Below are 23180 nucleotides of genomic sequence, written 5' to 3' on the forward strand. Positions count from 1 at the left end.
ACACTGGTCAAATAAGAAATAATGAGGGTCCAGCAACCCCTGAATTCAGTCACAGGATCACCTGTGACTGAAAACTACTTACTGGTAACCAAGAATACTAAAATAAAGGTGAGAAAGGTTAATTACATAAACGTATTCAAACAAAGGGGATTACCATCCAAGAGTTCACTCACACTTCAGTGAAAGCTAGACACCTCCCAGAAAATGAAAGGAACTCGAGGGAACTACTCTGTGTGCGGATGTGCACTTTGTGTCAGGGTAGTTAGTCAAAGCGTGAAGTTGGTTACCCACAGTCATATGCTCTATGCTGTTGTGAGTGGAAGAAAAATATGAATGACAAAATAACAGACCCATGCATGAAGGCTGCTGGCTGTAAGCCCCTCTTAGTAAGTACAATATGTATGTAATTTTTGTAAAATCAAAAGGTTTTAACTAACGTCAGAAAAAAAACTCTTAAAGGGGACGTCTAGTACATGATGTCACAATACATCTCAGAACCCAGCTGACCTCATCATTATCATACAAACAACATTCAGTAATGGGCATTACTGGTTATTTTTAGAGATAGACATCCCTTTATTTACCTTTAAGACCACCTTTCAACGCTGCAGTTATTCAGTAGACAATTATCCGTTTTATCCGAGGATGTGCAGCACTCCTGCCTCCCTAAATTGATTTGTTATAATTCGTGTTTGAGTGTTGCTGGTGTTGTAGAGTGCTCCGTATAAAGGAGTAGCTCTCCACCTAAAACTTGGGAACTACTGAGGGTTTCCTTCTTTTGCTGTTACTTATACCGGGTGCTTTCTTGTGTCTGGACAAAGCTATGCTTCTCTGATTAACCGATGAGAGCGAAACATGTGTAAGGGACTCCTTTTATTCTTTCAGGGTTAGAGTGCTGCATATATTATGAAAAAAGTGAAGTAGGGTACCCTGGACAGTTCCCACGTCTTAGGCGAAGAGCAGCTCCTATTTATGGATATATTTCTAATATATCTATCTTTAATACATATCGTCACAGTAAATAGCTAGATAGATATATATTTGAAGCTAAGTATAACAGACTTATACTTACTTGCTCAATATTTTGGTCATTAATATGTTTGCTACAATATTATAGTAGCATGATATTAAAAGGTTGAATGGTTACATACAAGTGATTCAACATGGAATTACTGTCTGCTAGGTCACTGTATACAACAAGCATTAGCTAAGCCAAATGGGTCTTGGCAATCATAAAGTTATTTGCGTTGTCAATCTCAGTGTCTTTCAGCCATGTGTTGTATGTATGTGGTGTGGAGTTAAAATATGTGTAGAAATGTGTATGGTGGGGAGCTGAATTTTGTGGAGTGTAATTATATGTTTTGGACATGAATGATTATATGTGGAGTCCAATTATTTTGGGTGAAGTGGAATTATGTAGTTTAGAATGAAATTATGTGTAGTGGAACTATCTGGAGAGGAATTTTGTTGTGCAAAGTGGAATTATGTGGTTTCGAATGGAGTGGAATTATGTGGAATGTAAATATGCTGCTTGGTGTGGCATGGAGTTGCATGTTGTGAAGTTGAATTATGTGGCATGATGCTGAATTATATTATGTGGATTGCAATTAAGTGGTGGGAAGTGAAATTAGGGATGGAGTGAAATTGTTTTTTATGGAATTGTGTTGAGTGAAATTGTGAGGCAGTGAGTCGAGTTATGTGTAGTGGAATTTTGTGGCATGGTGTGCAGTGGAAATATGAGGATAATAATTATGAAGTATTGAGTGCAGTGGAAGTATGTGAAGTGAATTGCGTGGCATGGAGTGTAATTGTGTGGAGTGGTACTGTGTGTCGTGGGGTGGCATGTAGAGGATTGGAATTATATGGCGTGGTGTTGAATTACGTGGTGTGGAATGGAATTGTGTGGAGTTGATTTCTGTGGTGTAGAATTGTGTGACGTGTGAAATTATATTTAGAGGAATTATGTGGCATGGTGTTGAGTGTATTTATGTGAAGTGTTGCTCTATAGCATGGAGTGGATTTGTGTGGGGTGTAATTATGTGGTATGTAGTGGAGTGTAATTATGTGGAGTTCAATTATGTGGTGTTCAGTGGCATTATGTGAAGTGTAATTATGTTTCATGGTGTAGCATTGTGTGGCATTGATTTGTGTGGTGTGGTATGGTGTATATGTGGCATGCTGAGGAGTGGAATTATTGGGCATGGTGGAGAGCTGAATTTTGTGGAGTATAATTATATAAATTGAAGCTGAATGGATATTTGTGGAATGTAATTATGTTGGGTGAATTGGATTTATTGGTGTTGGGGCGGAATTATGTGTACTGGAACTACCTGGAGTTGAATTGTATTGTGGGGAGTGTAATAATGTTGTTTGGAATAAAGGAGAATTATGGTGTGTGGAGGGGTATTATGTGAAGTAGTAAACATGTGGCATGGAGCACAGTGGAAATATGTGGAACTGAGTTTGTGGGATTGTAATTATGTCCCATGAAGTGGAATATTGTGGAGTGGAAATGTGTTGAGTTGAATTGTGTGGTATGAAAATATGAGATGTTGTTATGTGTTGTGTGTAGATTTGAGTGTTGTGGAATTGCGTGGCGCGTATGTGGTGCATTATGTTGAATTATGTGGAGGTGAATGCTTGTTGTCTTCACGGGCCAGCCGATTGCAGGGCACCATCTGTATTCCTTGGCAATATTGTCCAGTGATCCCTGCAGGGCTAAGATTGATGTTGACTTGGAATGCAGGCAGCATATTTACTGCAGTGCTGGGGGAGAGCCTTCATGGGAGCTGCGACATTGTTTCTCTTTTCAACCCCTGAAATGGCCTAAAACAGTGTGAATACCATCCAGAACTGTTTATGCCTCCCCAGTGAGTACTCAAGTCTTGAAATGACTCATGCTTCAGGTGGTTGGTTGGATTTATGACTGCTTTGAAGATTCAACGTGGGCTCTGCTGGGGGAGGGCATGGTGATTAAAGGTGGGTTGCCGAGTCCTCCTTATTAACTCAGAACGCCAGTGGCTTTTCTGAAGCTACTCTCTCTGGTAGCCTGTTTGTTTTAAATGCGCATTGTGCATCAGCCTGAGGGACAGAAATATATGTATTCTATTCCTCCTGGTAGGCCATGGCAGCAGCAGCTAGTCTGCAGTGATGTTTTCTTGGATGTCCTTTAAATTACCAGTATCTGCAGGGACAGTCTTTGACACAAGAAACAAAATGATCAGTCTGTAGAGGTTTTCGGTTTCCTGTCCAGAAATGGCACAAGGGCGGGTTGGGTGAATAAAGAAACACGAGCGGCAACAGGTGGTGAGGGGGCTAAAGAAAGACACACATTACAACATGAGCTGCAGAGGAAAAGAAGCAACAGGGATAGGGCGGGTGGGAGGAGACATAGCAAATGAAAACATAAGCACCCCTATGGAATGCTCATAGACAAATAATAAAGTAGCTCTTAAAAGGGGAGCAGCGTAGTACTTGGGCCAAGCACATGCCATGCATGCAATGGACAAACGGGAATGAAGGATACAAGAGAGACGTTGAAGTGAACAAATGGTAAGCCTGTGGGCAAGCTGTAGTCTACTGATTGTAAACAACATGTCTCGAAAAGACAGCACATGAGCTGTGTAGTAGAGACCTAAAAGACGGTCCTCAGCTATTATTTCATGACTACTGGAGTTAAAAGTGGAGACCATCATAGGACCTACTTCAGCAAATCAAATCATATGACATAACTCTTTAAAATACTCCATGAGCAAATCAAATAGCTTCAAGTCATTCTTGCCATCATGGTAATCTATGAAATAGCAAACTAAAGAAAGCTATGGCCATCATCCCATCCTCGCCACCAGTGTATGAAAAGAAGGATCCACAAAGGAAGTGTTGCACTTCACAAGTAGTTTATTGCATGTTAAAAGCGCAAGGGTCAAACTGTCAATCAATTCAATCAATCAATTCATTTTATTTTATTTATTTAATGCGATTTTATATAGCGCGAACATTACCCGAAGGTGTCAGAGCGCTTTACAAAAGAACCAGTTGCGTTACATAAGGACTTTGGATTACATGAGTTACATAAGAGATACAAACAGAAAAGAATTGCAAATGTACAAGGTGTAAAGTCACTCAAAGAAGAGATAAAAACCGGAAAAAATTGCACATGTACAAGTTAAAAGTCACTCAAGGAGGAGATACAAACAGATAAACTCTAAAATCACATGGGAATGGTAGTAAGTACAAAAGTCTACTACATATACTAGTGGTTAGAGTTCTATATAAACAAATAGTAAATTCACACAGGATTACATTTTAACAGCAATTAGGCTTGGATATCTATATAATACATATTTACATATATATTTAAAGCCCCCCAGCAAAAAGTGAAAAACGATCAAGGGTCATCAGGTGGAGTCCTGATGGAAGAAGGAAGGGAACAAAGGTCAGACAAAATGGCGGGTCCGGGTCGTGGTTATAGACGGAGACCATCTCAGGCGGGAAGCACAAAAGTCAGGAAAGGCAAGAATCCAGAAGAAGAACACAGAAAGCAGGATTCCATGGAATAGAGTCAGAGGGGGGACGCAGCATAGGAAAGGATTCCTTGGCGAGGGACTGGCTGTTGAGATGGTCCTGAGTTATCAGGAGGCATTATGTCCTCCGCAATCCCACAATCATAACATCCCCAAAGTTCCATACGTTTGAAAAATGCCACAGATAAGGAACCTTGGGCATAGAGCGAGACAGTCAAGAGCCACGGCAGGAATCGCACTAGTGACGATCGCGCTCCATGCACACGACAGACATGGCATTCTAGATGAAAATAAAACAAAAAATGTGCAATCCAATTTCAATGCCATAATTTTCAACCCAGGGAGGTTCAACATCCATCGCTGACACATCACATCCTGTGGCCGATAGCGAGGGAGAGCACTTCAAGAAAGTCATTCAACAAAATCTTTCAAGTACCAGCGGACACATCAGCTAAGCTTGTGATAGTGATATTTCAGTTCCCTTGGGAGCAGCAAGTGACAACACGTGTTGTTGTGTTGCCATCAGAGTAGCACTGGCCTCTGCTCTGATTGTTTTAGTAATAAAAGAAAGAAATCCCAACCTCTCACCCCATGCTGCTTCCAGGGGCTGCCAATAAAAGGCAAAAGCAAGGCACCTGAATTAAAGTGCTGGAAGAGTTACTTGCCCATCCAAAATCATTGAATTGTCTGGGAATGAGAGAGGAGCTTATCTAAGGATGCCGTGTAAAACATATCCCTTACCTGTGATTGAGAAAAGAGGATCACCTGTGACTGTCTTTGCCAGACATCACACCAATGCAAAGAACGTGCCCTAGTTTCAAGAAATATTGAGAACAGGTGACCATTCAGGCTTCTACGGCACAAGGGTCCATGGGGCTACTTAATTTGTCTATGTCTACCAGTATATGGTAGAGCAATCCCTGCACAGCATCATCCTCATCCTCTGAACCCATCATACCACTCTGTTGTCTCTGGTTTGTGTGTATATGACTCCAGAAATATCGTGCTACAAGACTATTGCAGAAAAAATATTGACAGCCAATATATTGTGGAGATCAGTATATATTACTAAGTACAGAATTACTATTTCTAACTAAACATCTATATGCGTTAAAGAAATATATTCCGTCAAGATGCACTCTGGGGGAACATCACTTACAACGCATTTTTTATAACGCACTACCATTACATCGCAACCATTACAACGCATACCATTACAACGCATTGCGCTGGGGGGCGCTCTAGGATAGGGAATATATTTAATTTACTATCCAACACCTTCCCTGCTATCCACGCGGACTGGAGTTGGAATAGTAAATTAAATAATTCACTATCCAGCGCCTAAAAGCATTATGCGTTGTAATGGACTGCGTGGTAAAAACCGCGTTGTAAAGGCATGCGATGTAAAAGCATGCGTTGTAGTGACACCAATCCGCACTCTGACAACCATGTGCTATTTATGACCTTCTTCGCAAGCACCCTTAACAAACTGCTTCTTTTTATGAAGAATTCATTACTGTTTTTGACAGCTTTTGTGATTTTAACCGGTAAAATAGTTAACAAGAAAAAATAACTTTGGGGATATTCATAAATTTGAAGCGAAAGATGAGTACACAATGCAATGCTACTGAATCCATCTGGTATTGTATTGAATTGAAAACAAAATGGGAACCATCAAATTCCCATTGTACACAACCCTATTTAAGTTGAAAAAATAAGGAAACGTTAAATATTTTTTTAAAAATCCAAAGACTTAGGACCGTTTCCTTTATGAACAAGAAATGTCCAGCTACCTACTAATGCCTAGTTGTGGTCTAAAAATCAGTTTGCCACAGGATAACATCAGCGGACACACAATGGAGAGCTACATTAGCGAGCATTAACCCCTTCGATGCTGATGACGAGCTGAGCTCGTCATCAGCCACGGGGGGGCGTGTGCGGATGATGAGCTCGTCATCTAACGCGGCTTTTAGAAAAAAGCTGCGTAGCGCGAAAATAACCGCCGCAGCGATGCGGTTAAGGATGGAACATGAAATTCAAACAGTGCCTGTGACATATTGCTCCAGTAACATCTGATTTGAAAATAGCTTCCTTGCAGAAGCAGTACCTGTACCCCACGTGGCTGAATTCTTAGAGATGCATGGCACTAATACATGGGCCAGATCTATCAAAGGGTTTTACCCATTCTGTGACTATGGGAAAATGTGTTCGTACATATGTCCCTTGATATTTTTAGGGATGGAAAATATTCATGACATCTGATCTAGTCACTGTTAGAATTTTGTTATATTTAGGTATGAAGAATGAAGGTTTTGTTCTTCTTTTGAATAGGATAGCTACTATACAACATGAGAAGATGGAAATCGTCACTAAAATGAATGTCCATGTCTCACGCTACCTGATTACTCAATCCAAACTTCCAAATGTATTGTCGGTTCAAATTTAGCAATTCACAGACAAGCACAAAGATTCAAAACAAATTACATAATGTACAATTTAAAATGCTAAAAAGACAGACTGATAACAATCATCGACAATGTATTATCAATAATAACTAAATTCATAAAATGTTAAAATAATCAGGTATTGATATCCTTTTAAAAAGTCTAATCCATCAACAACAATATTGGTTAAATGGATACTGCCTACAATGCAAAAGAACTGAGAAATATACGGAGGCAATGACCTTCTGCCATATTCACCATGCAGACAGAATAAATTTAGCCACAGCCAACACCAAAATCGCCCTAGTGTCATTTTATTTATAAAATTCTTAGGGGGATAATATGGTCACACATCGATCTGGAATACGCCCTGTGGAAAAATAAAAAAATGCTCCTCTGACTCATCTGTAGAACAACAGGCTGGACAGAGTTTCGATTTGTTAATCAATGAAATCCAAGATGAAACAGGTGGCTAATGGAAGGACACCATAGCGAAACTGCAGGAAAAACGAGCGAGCCTGAGTCAGATTGAATACATACAGGGCATCGTCTAGTTTAAATATAGATTTGTGCATTGAAAGGCTTTAGTCTAGGGTTGGGCAGAACCCATGGAGTTTCTTTCCACGGAATTCTGCAATGTGACCAGATATCCACATTTGGTGCTGATAGATCCTGCATCCTTGGTGTGGTTTCCCTGACTTGTTGCTTCCTGGCCTCCTATTTTGCTAACTTAATTTTTCCTGGCTTTAGGATTCTTGGCACTTTACCACTGCTGATCAGTGCTAAAGTGCATAAGTTTTGTACTCAAAACATAGTAACATTGGCTTAGCCACAATTGGCATATTACATTTACTTTTAATTCCCTAGTAAATTGCACCATATGTGCCCAGGGCATGTAAATTAAATGCTACTAGTGGGCCTTTGCCACTGATTGTTCCACTCACTTGAGTACCCCTTTTCCTGGCTTTAGGATTCTTGGCACTTTACCACTGCTGGTCAGTGCTAAAGTGCTTACGCTTTGTACTCAAAACATAGTAAAATTGGCTTAGCCACAATTGGCATATTAAATTTACTTTTGAGTCCCTAGTAAATTGAACCATAATGCCTAGGGCCTGTAAATTAAATGCTACTAGTGGGCCTTTGCCACTGATTGTTCCACCCACTTCAGTTGCCCTTTAAACACGTCTCAGGTCTGCCACTGCAGAGCCTGTGTGTGCAGTTTTAAACAGCGATTTTGACCTGGCAAGCTAACGTACTTGCTAGGCCCAAACCTTCCCTTTTATTGTATATGAGTGACCCCTAATGTAGGCCCTGGGCATCCCTATGGGCAGGGGGCAGTGCACTTACTAGCCGGGACATGTACTTTTGAGTTTTACATGTCCTGGTAGTGAGAAACTGTTGAATCAGTTTTTCACTACTGCAGACCTATTTCTGCCACAGCTTAACATTGGTATTGCCTTAAAACATCTTTTAAGTGTATTTTTTAACTGGGAATAAAAGGATTTGGAGTTTGGTGTCTCTAGACTCACAATTTTGAATCACAACTTATGGTGATGCCGAATTTTTAATTGTAAGTCTGAAAATGCCACTTTTAGAAAGTTGGCATTTTCTTACTTTAACCATTCTGTGCCTCTGCTGCCTGTCTGAATACAAGTCAGTGTTGGGTGACAGTAGGCTTTGTACATTCCCTCTAGACAGTCACACAAAGGAGCTGAGGTGTGACATTTGCATTCTGATGCCCCATCACCAGGCTGATGGGCAAAAGTACGCGGTCTGTCTTACATGCGGTCTACCAGGTGACCGCATGTACGACAGACCACGTACTTTTGCGGATATACTCTCCATTGGTACTGTGAAACTACTTTTGAACCTAGATCGCTGCTGGAGTACATAGGCGACTTTGAAATTGACTGGCTTTTAATTAATTGTGTACAGATTTTTTAATTAGGACTACCGAAAAGAAGTTAAAGCCAGACGAAACACGTTGGCTATTTCTTTTATAAAGAATTTTGAATAAAGAACACATTTATACTTGAAGAGCCTTCATTGACTTCTCTTTGGAAAACTGCTTAATACTTGTGTATTGCCTATAATAAGAATATTGCTAAAAGCGTTGTACAAAATCTGACATTGAGATGAATACTTGTGTTGATATTATTTGAAGGGTGCAGGGCTACTTTGTGCATGTAATTCTTAAGAAATTAGGGGATTGTCTCCTTCTTCTCATTTGGGATTGTGTTCCAGGCTACTTGCACCTTCACTGTATCGAGGATCACCTTTGGGACTTTAGGACTGGTGCAGGCATCAAAGCTTTGATCCTCATTTTTGTTGTTGTAACCCCTAAGCACTAGTGAAATGTAAGCACTATATTGCAGTTTATTCTTTAAAAATGAATATCTTAAGTTCTACTTATTAGATTTGTGTTGTTTTGATCTTGTTTTACTCAGATAAATAATCTAATTTTCCTACACTGGAGTGGAGACTCTTGTGTTGTTTTCACTACGTTACTGTAATTAAAGTATGCACAAATACTTTACACCTTGCCCCTTAAATTAGGTCTGACTGCTCTGTGCTTAGCTACCAGAGGGTGAGCACAGGTAAATGTAGGTTGTGTATCTGACTTACCCTGAATAGGACTGTGGTCTCTACTTGGACAAGGTGCAAAACTCTGCCAACTAAAGACCCAATTTCTAACAGGCGCTTTGTGATTTTTTATTCAATTTTTACCCAAATCTGTCAAATTTTATATTTCCGGTTCTACTAGAGGTAATTTTGTAATTGTGGTCTTCTTTTCTTTATTGCAGAAAGTTCTACCTTTCTAACATGATGTGGGATCTTTTTGTGTGGTGCTTTTCACGTTTTTACTCTGAAGTGTTGCACAAATACTTTAGCCATTGCTTCTAAGTGAAGTCTGACTTCCCTGAGCCAAGCTACCAGAGGGTTGAACAAAGGTTAATTTAGGGTTGGCTTGTGCCTCCCTCTGAGAAGGACTGTGATTGCTGCTTGACCAGAGCTCACACCAAACAACACCACGATTTCTGACAGAAATTATATACACGTATTCTATTTGTTCACTCAGGGTTTACCGGCCTGCACAGATGATGTTACCTTTGCCCATCAACCTCCAAAAGCAATCCCCATTCCTCACCCTTCTGAGGGTTTTGACTGTGTTCACTATGCCCAGTTCAGCCTTGGCCTTAACCCCCCATAAGCTCTCAAACTGTGGGATGTCTACATGTTTAGTGTTAAAACAATATAAAATGAGACATAAAATTAAAGGTGAACAGGAAATCACTGGCTCACAGTTCACTGCTGATTTATTATACTTGAAACATATTTACAGTGCTGAATTATTTCTCTGGGGCATAAGTGTTGAACTCATACAATAATGAATCTTCATTGCAAGTGAGCATGATGGCAATTTAAGAGTGGTAACTTTCACTCTGAATATGACAAACTCCCTATAGCCTCTTAAATTATTTTCTGTTAAGATGGCATACACCAGCTCCATAAATAACTGCACATTTTTAGGTCTCGCCTCTCAATGCGCATGCGCATTGAGCAGAGCGAGACTATAGGGCTTTAAACAGACTTTCCCCAACTGGCGAGTTGGTGCTGTGCCCGTGCCGTTTTAGGTCAATGCGCAAGCACATTGACCTAAAATGCGCGTGCACAGCACCAAATCGCCGTCTGTTCCCTCAGCCGCACTCCTCCCACACACCTGCTCCGCCCCCTCCCCTGCCTGCTGTGTCGCATTTCTCCTCCTCTCTTCCCACAGCAATGCCCTCCGTCTTGGCTCGCTAAACTACTCGCTGCCTCCTCCCGCTCTCCTTAATCCGCTCTCCCTCCTCCCACACCCCGCTCCGCCCCCTCCCCTGCCTGCCGTGTCACTTTTAAATCAGTATTTTCCCACCCTTTCACACCCTTATCGCCGATCTCCCGCTCCGCCCCCTCCCCTGCCCGCTGTGTCGCATTTCTCCTCCCACCTCCCCTTCTCTGACTTCCCTCCGTCTTGTTTTCCTAGCAGCACCCCCACCCCCACCCCCTGTCCCCTACCAGCCTCCACTGAATGCTCCGATTTTTCTGTGAAAGGAACTGGGCTCATGAGAAGTTACGCTTTTCTCATTCCAGTCCTGTCCTGATGTGCATTGAGTGCGACTCCGGCAGCTTCCAGTTCTGCAGCACTTCGTCTATTGCTTTTGGAAAGCTGCATTTCTGTAATTTTGGCTCTCCCCGCTCCGCCCCCTCCCCTGCCCGCCGTGTCGCATTTCTCCTCCCCCCTCCCCTTCTCTGACTTCCCTCCGTCTTGTTTTCTTAGCAGCACCCCCACCCCCCTGTCCCCTACCAGCCTCCACTGAATGCTCCGATTTTTCTGTGAAAGTAACTGGGCTCGTGAGAAGTTACGCTTTTCTCATTCCAGTCCTGATGTGCATTGAGTGCGGCTCCGGTAGCTTCCAGTTCTGCAGCACTTCGTCTATTGCTTTTGGAAAGCTGCATTTCATCTGTTTAGATCAAATACTTGCTTGGGTAAAGGTTTACCTGTATGTTTCCCTTATTATATGCTTTTAGTTTTTGTCTGTTTTCTAAGCTCTGCCCAATTATTTTTTTGAGGGGCATGGCTAGCAGATTGTGGCTTGTAGTCATTTGATTAGTCTAAGAGATGATTTGCCTAGGATCACACAGTGTTGTTAACCAGTGAAGCGGCAACATGGTGTTTCGAATAACAACTATGTGACCAGTGCTGCATGTACTGTTGTAAGCTATAAAAAAAATTCTGAATAAACATCTCAACCTTTGTACTCACTGTGTACTGTCGCCTGTCCCAGAAGTGTGCAGCAGGAATGCCTCTGTAAAGTGGAAGCAGGCAGGTCTGTTGAGGTTCCTGTTTAAAACATCAGTAGCTTCATTTCAGTCTTTAAGGGTTAGGCGGCGGCCCCTCCACCTTTGCAAAGCGTGCTCATGAGAGGAGGTGCAGTGAAAGCGGCTTCTTGGAGGGCGCTGTGGTGTCCAGGTTTATAGGAAATGTATCGTTCCTTTAGATCTATCCTGCTGTGACTTGAACTCGTCATTCTGGTTCCGTTTTTTTGAACCTGTAACCTTCAGTTCCAATCCCGGATTTCATCCCGGACCAACATTGTGTGATTCTCGGCAAATCCTTTTTCTACCTGCGCATTAGTGCATTTATCAGCTATAGCCTGGAGCACATCATAAAAAACTGAAATGACTGCATGGAATGGCTTGCTCTAAGGGCCCAAGACTTATCCCAAATAACTAAGTGTAACCAATAGCACTGAACAAACCACTAACCTTGGGTTCCGGAGCAGCTTGCTACTGGCGTAAAACACCTCGATCCCTCATCAGGGGTAGTAAGTGCTATATAAATACAATGGCAATTTTTATTTTATTTAATTATTAGTTGGCTAATGTTCCTGACAGCTGGGGATTAGAAATTAGTGTGTTATTTATTTTTAGAAAGTCGATCTTTAGGAAGTTGTTTTTTGGGCTAGTTTCTAGTTGCGACTTTGGCGCGATTTGGGGCTTAATACATTTGCCAGTATTGCATGTGTGGTTGCCTGACTAAATATTTGGGGTACAACTGACCACTGCTTTTTTGGGCTCTGTTACACAAAGTGCACCTGGTATAATATTAGACTCAATCTTTGATGTGCCCAGTTTTTTGCACTTTCTACAATTTTGACGTCTTTCACATCAAGTGAGTCAGCACAATTACTTTAGGCTAATTTACAAGGAGCAGACATGTTACCTGTTGGCAAAACTTCTTCTGTCGGCCTGCTCCAATCCGTCGAAGTGAATGTTTTGGCCTCCAAGGATGTACTCTAAAAATTGTGATCGGTTTTGTCAACTTCTGCTGTGCTTAACTAAATCATGTGGTTTGTATATCAGCTTTAATTATCTTCATGTGAAATGGCTAGAATGAAACTGGAGTTCTATTACTTCTGCTTGTCACACCACTTAATGTAGTAGTACTCTGTGCTGCAGGTAAACCACAGATGTGGCCTAACGACCAGAGCTGCCATCTAAGTCATGTAAATACAAAACATGTTGCATTACAAATGCTACAGGTGTCACATTCGCGAAAGTTATAACTATTGGCATTGTAAATGACAAAGCTATCAATTTAGCTATTTTAAAAACCAACACATAAATAAAATATTTTTCATTTACAAGACCAATAGCTACAACTTTTTTCATGCGAGACCTATTGCATTTCCAATGCTTGTTAGAATTAAATACTCGAGCTTCAGTGCTAAAATCCAATATGTATGTTGATTTACAGCATTAAATGTATAGGTAAGTGTGCGCACAAAGTCGCAAATAACTGTTGGCTCTTGGGATTTATCTTCCTTGGAAGGTGATATATTGGAAATTAGGGCTCTTGGTCTTTGATGGCAGTGCAAGTTCTTTCCATTAGAGTGCCATTGCAAGCTTCTTACACTGTCTGCGTCTGTTTTCTAATCTCCTCACGCTGTCTTCCATAGACTTCAAAGTCCTTACAATGTCTATGCATATGCCCAAGCTCCTCACTCTATCTGCACATGTGTCACACGCTCGCCCTGCTATGTATTCATGTGCTCAAGCTAGACGCATTGTCTATACATGTGTCCAAATCTCGGCACACTGTCCATTTATGTGCCCCAAGCACTCCATGCTGTCTATCCATGTTCCCCAATCTCCTCACTTTCTTTGTAAATATACCCCAAAGTCCTTGCTCTTTCTGCACGTGTTATAGGCTCCTAATGCTGTGTATGTGTGCAAGCTCCACATAGTGCTCTTATCTCCTCATACTGTTTGTATATGTTCCCTAAGCTACTCACTCTGCCTATCCTTGTGCCTCAATCGCCTCACAGTGTGTGCACATGGTACAATCTCCACTTGCTGTCTCTTCAATTACCCAATGTTCCTTACCTAGTCTATACATGTACCCCAAGTTCCTGACACTGCGTGTCCATTTCTCCCAAGCGCCTCACTAAGTCTAGTCAGGTGCCCGATCTCCTTAGATTTTTTATGAAAATGCTCCAGACATCTTGCACTGTTTTCCATGTGGCAAACTGTCCTGACGTTCCTGGCCCTGTGTCCTTGTGCCCTAAACTCCGCACCATGCTATCCAAGTGTCAAAAATTCCTCACACTCTCTAGACATGTGCCACAAGAGCATGACTTGTGTTTAAGTACCGAAGAGTCACACCTTGCATATATATATCCTCAAATCTCTCAACAGTGTCTGTATATGTGCCCTAAACATCCCATGCTCTCTATCTAGTGCAGTGGAGAAGTGTGGCTCAATGGTTAGAGCGGCAGACCCTGATGCAGAGGTCTAGCCGGGGACCAGGGTTCAATTCCCTGCCTTGGCGGGTCTTGGGCTCAAAAATTCCACTTACCTGATAATTCTCGCCTCAGTGCCTATTCCAATCATGGTGTCCCACTCTGCAACTCTGGGCAATAGCTTGCTTAATCTCCACAACGGCCCCCACAATGCTAAAGATGCCTGACCTCCACCTTGGGGGTACCCAGCAGTGGACGCCTCACAGGGAAAGCCAGGATGGGTTCCACAGCGGTATTCGTACAAGCGCCTTGAGACCCTTGCTGGTGAGTAGTGCGCTATACAAGTATCAATTTACATTTACATCCATATTCCCAAACTTCTCATGCTTTCTGTCTAATTGTGTACCCCAAGCTTTTCATGCTGTCTGTCAATCCATGTGCCCCACCAATCCCACCCTGTGTATCTGTATGCCCCAGCTTCTCATACGTTGTACGTATCCATCTTTTCTAACATCTTGTGCTGTTTATCTATGCCCCAAGCTTCTCGTGCTTCTGTATATCCATGTGTCACAAACTTCTCATCCTCATCATCCATGTGCCTCAAGCTTCTCACAATGCCAATCCACGTGCCAGGAGCTTCTCGCGCTGCCTCTGCTGCCTATCCTTGTATCCCAAGCTTCTCACACTGTTTATCATTTTGCTCCAAGATTCTCACATTGCCTATCGATGGGCCCAAAGCTTCTCACACGTTCTGTCCTTCTATGTGCCGCAATCTTTTCAAGCTGTCTATCCATATGCCCTAAGCACCTGACACTGCCTGTCCACCCCAAGCTTCTCACACTACCCATCTGCCCCAAGCTTCTCAAGATGTTTATTCATATGCCCCAATCTTCTTACACTGTGTATGCATGTGCCCCATGCTCATCACACTGTCTATCCGACATACCCCAAGCTACCTTCCTTGTCTGTCATATACTCTAGCCTACATGGAAATATCCTACAGAGCATTAAATGTCCCTAAAGGCACTGAATATGTCTCATTGTATCAGACACATCGTGGTACATCAAGACCCTCCAGGTTTATAGCATACTGCAAATCCCTGCAGCATTTAGGAACTGCGTCTTCCTCCTGGTGAAACTGAAGCTACTATGTTCTTCTCAATTTTCATAAGTATTATTGTAACAGTAATAATAATAATAACAATACCAATAACGTGCAAAAGGCCCGGGAACGAGCCATTGTCACATGAACAGCTGCAAACTCTGGATTAGATCATGGTGATGCATTAACAGGTTTCCCCCGCAAAATTCATTCTTAAATTGTGAGAAGCTGGAAATACAGCAGATAGGCTGATCTGGCTCCGTATTATGATACCCTATTTCTCATACTGAGTACAGTTGTAAGCTCATGAATATGCAATAGTGACTGTATCTCACATATCTAAAACATTCATATATTGTATTGTATTGTAGTATATTGCAACATGTATATAGTGCTTACTGCCCCTATGTGAGGTTCTAAAGTGCTTGCCTGCATGGGTAGCACACTACAGCATACTACACCATGTAGGGTGTGTAGTTGGAATCAGTCTGTTGTTGTTTTGATCTTACGTGGGAAGTGTTTCAATGACAACCAAGGTGCAGTGATCGTGTTATGGGAAGCACTGTTTAGCAGTGTTATGGATGAAGATGAGAGGAGAGACAGGCTTTCAGTATTTGTTTTTCAGTAAGCTGGCAATTCTGAGCAGATCTGCAGGTCCCTTGTAGCATTTCCTGTTTTTGTAGTCCACTGAGCTGGTTACTGCACTGGACTGTCCATTCTGAGAAGTCTTGTTTAAAGTTTAAAGCTTATGACCATGAGCAGGCATAGGTTGGAGTGAGAAATGAACCAGGGATCTGCACAGGTGGACTTTGTTACCCATATCTAATTGACATTGTGAGATGGTAAACGCGGTCATGGTGTGTAGTTAGTTGGGAACCACAGTGGTGGACTAGATTTAAGTTTTCTTTTGGCCAGCGGCATGTCTTAGATCTCTTCAGTCATTCCACGCTTGTTCAATAAGTAATTGGGTGTATTATTGCTGTGGACTGGCACAGTACTGGGTGATGGACATGACCCCATAGCAGTTTTGTCTGACATGATTGTGAGTGTCAAGCAGTATAAGGAAATTATTATTCAGTCTGCATGAACTACAAGTGACTGCCCAACTGCTGAATGTTATGGAATTAGTATCAGTATGAGTCAGGAGGGCTATATATTGTACTGTATGTGCATTTATGTAGCACTTACTACCCCTGAGGAGGTATAGTAGTACTTTATGCTGGAGTAGCACACTGCTCCGGAACCCGGGGTTAGTGGTTGTTTTTTTTTTGTTATTGTTGGTTACTGGGATTAGTCTTGTGCTCTTAAAGAAACAATCGGTACAAAAGGGGGTGGTAATGGACCCATATCCCTCCTCCCATTCCCGGCCAAAGTCATCGAGAAAGCCGTCAACAGCCAGCTCGCCACCTTCCTTGAATCCAACAACTCCCTTGATCCATCTCAATCTGGATTTCGAGCCAAACACAGCACCGAAACCGCCCTTATTGCAGCGACCGATGACATCCGAGCACTCCTGGACAACGGAGAAACAGCGGCCCTCATCCTACTCGATCTATCCGCCGCTTTCGACACAGTCTGCCATAGCACCCTTATACATCGCCTCAGCAACATCGGCATACAAGGAAAAACCTTGGACTGGATCATCTCATTCCTCGGCGGGAGAACTCCAAGAGTCCGACTTCCCCCATTCTATTCAGAGGCCACCGAAGTCATCTGCAGCGTACCTCAAGGATCCTCACTCAGTCCCACTCTCTTCAACGTCTACATGAGTCCTCTCGCCTCCATCGCGCGTCAACACAACCTCAACATCATCTCTTACGCCGACGACACCCAGTTAATCCTCTCCCTCACTAAAGACCCCAACACCGCCAAAACCAATCTTCACGAAGGCATGAAAGAAGTAGCCGAATGGATGAAACATAGCCGCCTAAAACTCAACTCAGACAAAACGGAGGTACTCATCCTAGGATCTTCCCCCTCAGCTTGGGACGACTCCTGGTGGCCTCCCGCGCTGGGCGCAGCACCCACACCCACAGACCATGCACGTAACCTTGGCTTCGTCCTAGACTCCTCTCTCTCGATGTCCAGACAAGTCAACGCCGTCTCGTCCTCCTGCTTCAACGTACTTCGCATTCTCAAAAAGATCTTCCGCTGGATCCCCCTCGAGACAAGAAAGACTGTCACCCACGCACTGGTCACGAGCCGACTAGATTATGGTAACACACTTTACGCCGGAACCACAGCAAAATTACAGAAAAAACACCAGCGCATCCAAAACCCGTCAGCGAGACTCATATTAGACATCCCACGCCAAGGTCACATCACCGGACACCTAAAAGACCTTCACTGGCTTCCCGTTAACAAAAGAATTACTTTCCGCCTTCTCACCCACTCACACAAAGCCCTCTACAATCTAGGATCCGAATGCCTCAACACTCGACTGTCCTTCTACAAACCCACCCGCCAACTAAGATCGTCCAATCATGCCCTCGCCGCAGTCCCGCGCATCTGGAAATCCACCATGGGTGGCACATCCTTCTCCTTCCTGGCTGCCAAGACCTGGAATTCACTCCCCACCCACCTCCGCCTTACTCAGAACCACATCTCCTTCAGAAAAGAACTCAAAACCTGGCTTTTCGACAAATAATGAACCCCTTCCCTCAGCGCCTTGAGACCCTCTGGGTGAGTAGTGCACTTTACAAATGCCAGAACTTGAACTTGAACTTGAACTGCCAAGCCATGCCTTCCCTGGACTGGAAACAAGCTTCCGAGGACTGGTTTCTGGCATTCCAGCCGTCTTCAGCCCGGCTTGCTTGAATCCAGTGGCAAAGTGAGCAAGGGACTCACGTCTGAGCATACCCTGCCACACTTATGGTGGCCAAAAGCGGTACAAAAGAGGGTGGTAATGGACAGAGCATCTGAATCAATCAAACACTCACACCCAGTCAAAAGATCTGGGTTTAATCCATCACCGTTCTTTAGCCCACTCTGCCACCCCAGTTCAGACATGGCTATATGCAAATCAGTGGGACCCTGTGCCTCATGGGAACAGTCCAGCCCGAAACAATGCCATGCATTTAATTCAGTTTTTATATTGTAGATCAAATGAATAGGATTTAGGTACGATCCTTGGTATGAGTGTGGGAATCCATTCATTGATTGGCAGTATTAATAGATGTGCTACAGGATAGTGGGCATTGTAGGTTTGCAGAGGTATGACATTTAAAGGGGAAGTTGAGGCCTTTGAAATGGGGTGTGGGTAATTTAGAGAGATTCAATACATTGGATTAAGGTAAACACGCATCTGACTTAGAGAAGGCTATTGACAGGCAGAGTAGGCATGCAGAGAATGGAAGGAAAAAGAAAATAATTTGAAAGAAAAAGGAGAGTCGAAAATTGGAAGACTCAAGTTAAAGTCACTTTACATGCAGGAGTTTCAGAAACATTCTCGAGTCCTTTTGAGACTGCATGCAAACCTATAGAACGAAACAGCATTGTTTGCATGGGCTGCAATATCATTGCAGGTCATGAGAGAAGCAGTGCACACATACATACGCAACCATCACCCAATGGTAAATAGAATTAAAATAAGAATGGTTTAATTTTCCTAGAAAATACCATGGAAAAAAAACTCAAAACATGAATTATGTAATTTAAATGTTTGTGCTATAGATGTGCCTCCCCTTTCCCTCTGTGATCAGAGAGGGATGAAGGAGCACATAGTCTCTTTCAGTGAATTAGTGTAAAGTAATACTTCTCAGGGAAGGTAGCATTGAGGCTGTGTGTTATCTGGAGCACCCAAAACATTGGCAGGATGATGTGTGAGATTTTGCATCTGGTTGTCATTCAGCCTTCCTGTAGCAGTAATCAGACACACAAAAGAAAAGGCAGTGCCTAGAAACTTACTCACCTGAACAATAGAAACTGCAGTCCTACTTCTCACACTTACCCTCTTCCAAATGTGCAGTGCTCAGGGAAACATGTAATCAGCCCTTCAGTGAATTTCCAAGGGGAGACCTGTTTCCATTTTTCTCACTTCAGTAGCTGGTCTGGTGCTTTATCTCCCGTCTCTTCTCTCCATAGAGGGGTACTGAGCCCCTCCTTCTGCCCCCCCTCCCCCATGCAGTGTAATTTATGTTTATGTTTACGTCAGGGCACACTCTAAGGTCACATGCAGACCTGGCTTCAAAGATTAGAGCAGTTTAGAACAATACATTTTGAAAGAACATTTTTATTGTAGCAGGGAGAACTCAGACGTGTGGTGCACACGGAACAGAGTTGTTGATGAGGTCAAAAAGAGATCAGAATACAGAAACCTGGGTGTAATGATGGGCGGGGCCCCTCATATCTAAAGTAAATGTTTACAACCCAAGGTATCGGTTTTGCAGAGCACACCTGTTTTATTTCCCGGTTACTGGTTTTAGTGCCAAGATACCTTTGTTTCCCAAGGAGCGCTTAATACCTATATTCTAGTTCCATATTAACAATGCACCAAAATGCTTTTCCCTAACTACATGTAGTTCCATATTAACAATGCACCAAAATGCTTTTCCCTAACTACATGTAGTTAGGGAAAAGCATTTTGGTGCATTGTTAATATGGAACTAGAATATAGGTATTAAGCGCTCCTTGGGAAACAAAGGCATCTTGGCACTAAAACCAGTAACCGGGAAATAAAACAGGTGTGCTCTGCAAAACCGATACCTTGGGTTGTAAACATTTACTTTAGATATGGTTGAATTCTGAGGCCCAGTGAATAAAAGTTTTGCCCTGAATTAGACGACATATGTTGAGCACCGCAGAAAATCAACAAGCGAAAAATTAAACTGATTACGTATCCTGGAAATTACACCGCGGCAACCAGGCTGGCGGTAATCAATTTCAGCCATGGAGATTGCAACAGGTAGGGCTGAAAATCATGGACGTTTAATAATATCAACATTGTTCATGACATCAGGTAGTAAATAGAATGTGCCCATGATTTGATCTGCGCGTTGGGCTTACTGTAAACTGTGTAATAAAGACACGTGGTCCGCTGGTGTGAATTGAGCGCCCACTTCACGGGGTGTTTCAAACAATTAATTCGTGCAGTTCCCAGGAAAACATTGAATTCACACAAAATTGAATATGGTGAATAAAGAGGCCTGTCGCTTGCGTACAGTGACATCAACCCGATTCCCGTTTTGACCACACACCAATCCAGCACTCGTTCAACCAAGCACTCCCCTGCTGCTAATGTGCTTTGAAGTCTTCTTATCTAGAGTTTGAAGCACTGTAGAAGTACAATTGCAGTAAAATTATCAGCACTTTGGATTTCTTACGCCACAAATTAAGCCCAGGCCATCCCTGATCTATTTTCAGAAAGCCGGGTCCAGACTCGCCAGATAACCATGCACTAGGTGTAGGTAAAGTCATTTTGCGTCATTTTGTGTACATGTATGCCATATGAATACCATGGACGAAGCTCTCAATTGTGCGGCAGGGAAAAGCTGTGCACACTCCCGGTTCACAAAACACATAGGCTGTATAATGCATAGACAAGCGGAAAGTAATTAGTTGTAAGATGGAACTACCAAGCATTACCTCACAATTAACTAGTACAATACATTGCGCTTGTCTTTTAAGTGCACAGCGATTGGCTGGGTGGATAGTTACCGGTATAAGAATGCATGAAAATTGCAGCATCAGCATTGCAGTTTTCATTGAGTTCATTCATATTTGCATGTGCGCAAAAATTCTCACCTTGTGTGGAAGTTCAAAAGCCATCTTGGCCGCTTCCCGCGGGAATGCTGGGAACGACAACCACTTCAGTGCGTCTTGTTTAAAACCGAAGTGAGGAGAACAACGTCGGGAGGAACTGGGCGCCGTGTAGACCGGGTACCACATGCCACGAATGTTGTCGGTGAAGCTATCGTCCTCGTTGTGAGGCCCACACTGGTTCGTCACCGGCGAGTGGCGGGCCGAGAGCTCTGTACTCTAGAAGACAGTCAAACATATCCACCAACTCCAGAAGCAGCGGTTTTAAGAGGAGAGCGCCGTCTGCTTCAGCTAAGCCTGTAATCGTGCTTTCCGTGTTCAAAAGTACACTCTGCGGTAACACCGCGAGGGCGGACAACCTGCTGTTTCTACTTCCTCGTGCAAAACCACAGTAACGCCTGGGAAGTAGATAACGCCCCCGAGTTTACACGTTTGTTGTAACCTGTCCCTGGGAAATTGTTCGACGGTTGGGTAAGGTGAAAGTGGGGTTATGTTGCACGCACTACTACACAATGCCGCCCTCCCCCCTCCTTGCACCGGGAGGCTGGAGGAGGCTGTCAGCTGTGGCGTAGTTAGACGTGCTGGCGCAATGCAGCTTTGTAAGAACACAATGGGTTATTGACAAAATGCACCTGAACAGAGGCTTGGAAAGTACAGTAAACGAGCCTGTGCGTGCAACTAGGGAATAGCGTGCTTCTGGTAAAGAGGCTGTCAGAAACTTGGCTTCTGTTCAGAGGTGGCCCTGACGCAGGAGGGCATGGGAAATGCTTTAAGGATTACCGACAAAAAGAGGGGTTGGAACAGGCTCAGCTAAGATTCACTACACTTGTACTTGATGTTTTGGCGATGATAGGCTAGATATCTTAGCAGCACAGCAAACTCAGCCGTTGCCTAATTTATGTGCCCAGCATAAAACACACCAATCCGAATTCACTTCAGGAGACCATAGCTGTTGGAACTGGCCCTTCTTGCAGGGTCATCCTCAAACTTTTTGCTTCTTCCTCCCTTATTTTTCCTGACCCGTGGCTGTTGGCAATAGGACTCTGCGCACTTTACCACTGCTGATCAGTGCTAAAGTGCATATGCTCTCTGTGTAAATTGTTATGATGATTGGATATACATGATTGGCATATTTGTATCACCAAGAAGTCCCTAGTAAAGTGCACTGGGTGTGCCAGGGATGGTGATGAGAAATGCTACTAGAGGACGTTCTGCACTTGTTATGTAGCTGCAAAGCTCTAGACAGTGCTCGAAGGGGCAAATTAACACAGCTCTGGAATCAAAAAGGTGTGCGAACTCGCAGACAAGCCTTGCTGATTAGCTTCAAGGGAGAAGATATTCAATTAGCCTGCAGCCTAGTGCGCTTCAAGAAAACAGTTAACACGATCCAAAACCCAGAGGCCAGCGATTGAACTTGACTCAATAAGACTCGCTTTTGCATCTTAAGAAACTCTCTTTGGATTAACAAAGACTCAGTAAACCTCGAAATGCTTTTTTTCTTTTTACAAACACAATGTATTGCATCAGTTTGCACGGATCTTTCGTCCACATCTTTCACCCTCTTTTTACTGTTTTTAACTGTTTTTGTAAAACTCTTGATTATGTATCTACTCCAATGTTTTTTTTAAAGAGTCATTGCAAAGATTTTTATTAATCACACAATAAAGTTTATTATTATTATTTCACTCTTAAATGCTACTAGTGGGCCTGCAGCACTGATTGTGCCACCCACATGAGTAGCCTTAAAATGGTGTCTCAGGCCTGCCACCGCAGTGCCTGTGTGCAGTCTGTGAACTTCCATGTCCTCCTGGTCAGTGTCCCCACTGACCAGGCCTAACTCTTCCCTTTTTGTGCACATTGGTCACCCCTATGGAAGGCCCAAGGTATCCCCCTGCGCAGGGTGCAGTGTATGTGAAAGGTAGAGCATGTACTGGTGCAGGTGACATGCTCTGGTAGTGAATTACAGCCATTTTCGCTTTTCACTATTGTAAGGCTATCTTGCTCCATAGGCTAACATGGGGGATGCTGGCTACAGTGGCTACCAGCATTTCTTCCCATGGGAACAAGATAG

The 23180-nt window shown here is 43.1% G+C and overlaps 1 long non-coding RNA gene across 1 annotated transcript in view; it reads right to left on the bottom strand.

The window, feature by feature from the left end:
* LOC147711691 (uncharacterized) overlaps positions 1 to 21767 on the bottom strand; it is a 47429-nt gene extending 25662 nt beyond the window's left edge. The window contains exon 1 of the long non-coding RNA XR_015295956.1: positions 21095 to 21767. This is a non-coding gene — a long non-coding RNA (uncharacterized LOC147711691). The remainder of the gene's footprint in view (positions 1 to 21094) is intronic.
* Between the last annotated feature and the right edge of the window lie 1413 nt (positions 21768 to 23180).

Source organism: Lissotriton vulgaris, chromosome 5 (genome assembly GCF_964263255.1).
Source record: "Lissotriton vulgaris chromosome 5, aLisVul1.2, whole genome shotgun sequence".
Classification (NCBI taxonomy): Eukaryota; Metazoa; Chordata; class Amphibia; order Caudata; family Salamandridae; genus Lissotriton; species Lissotriton vulgaris.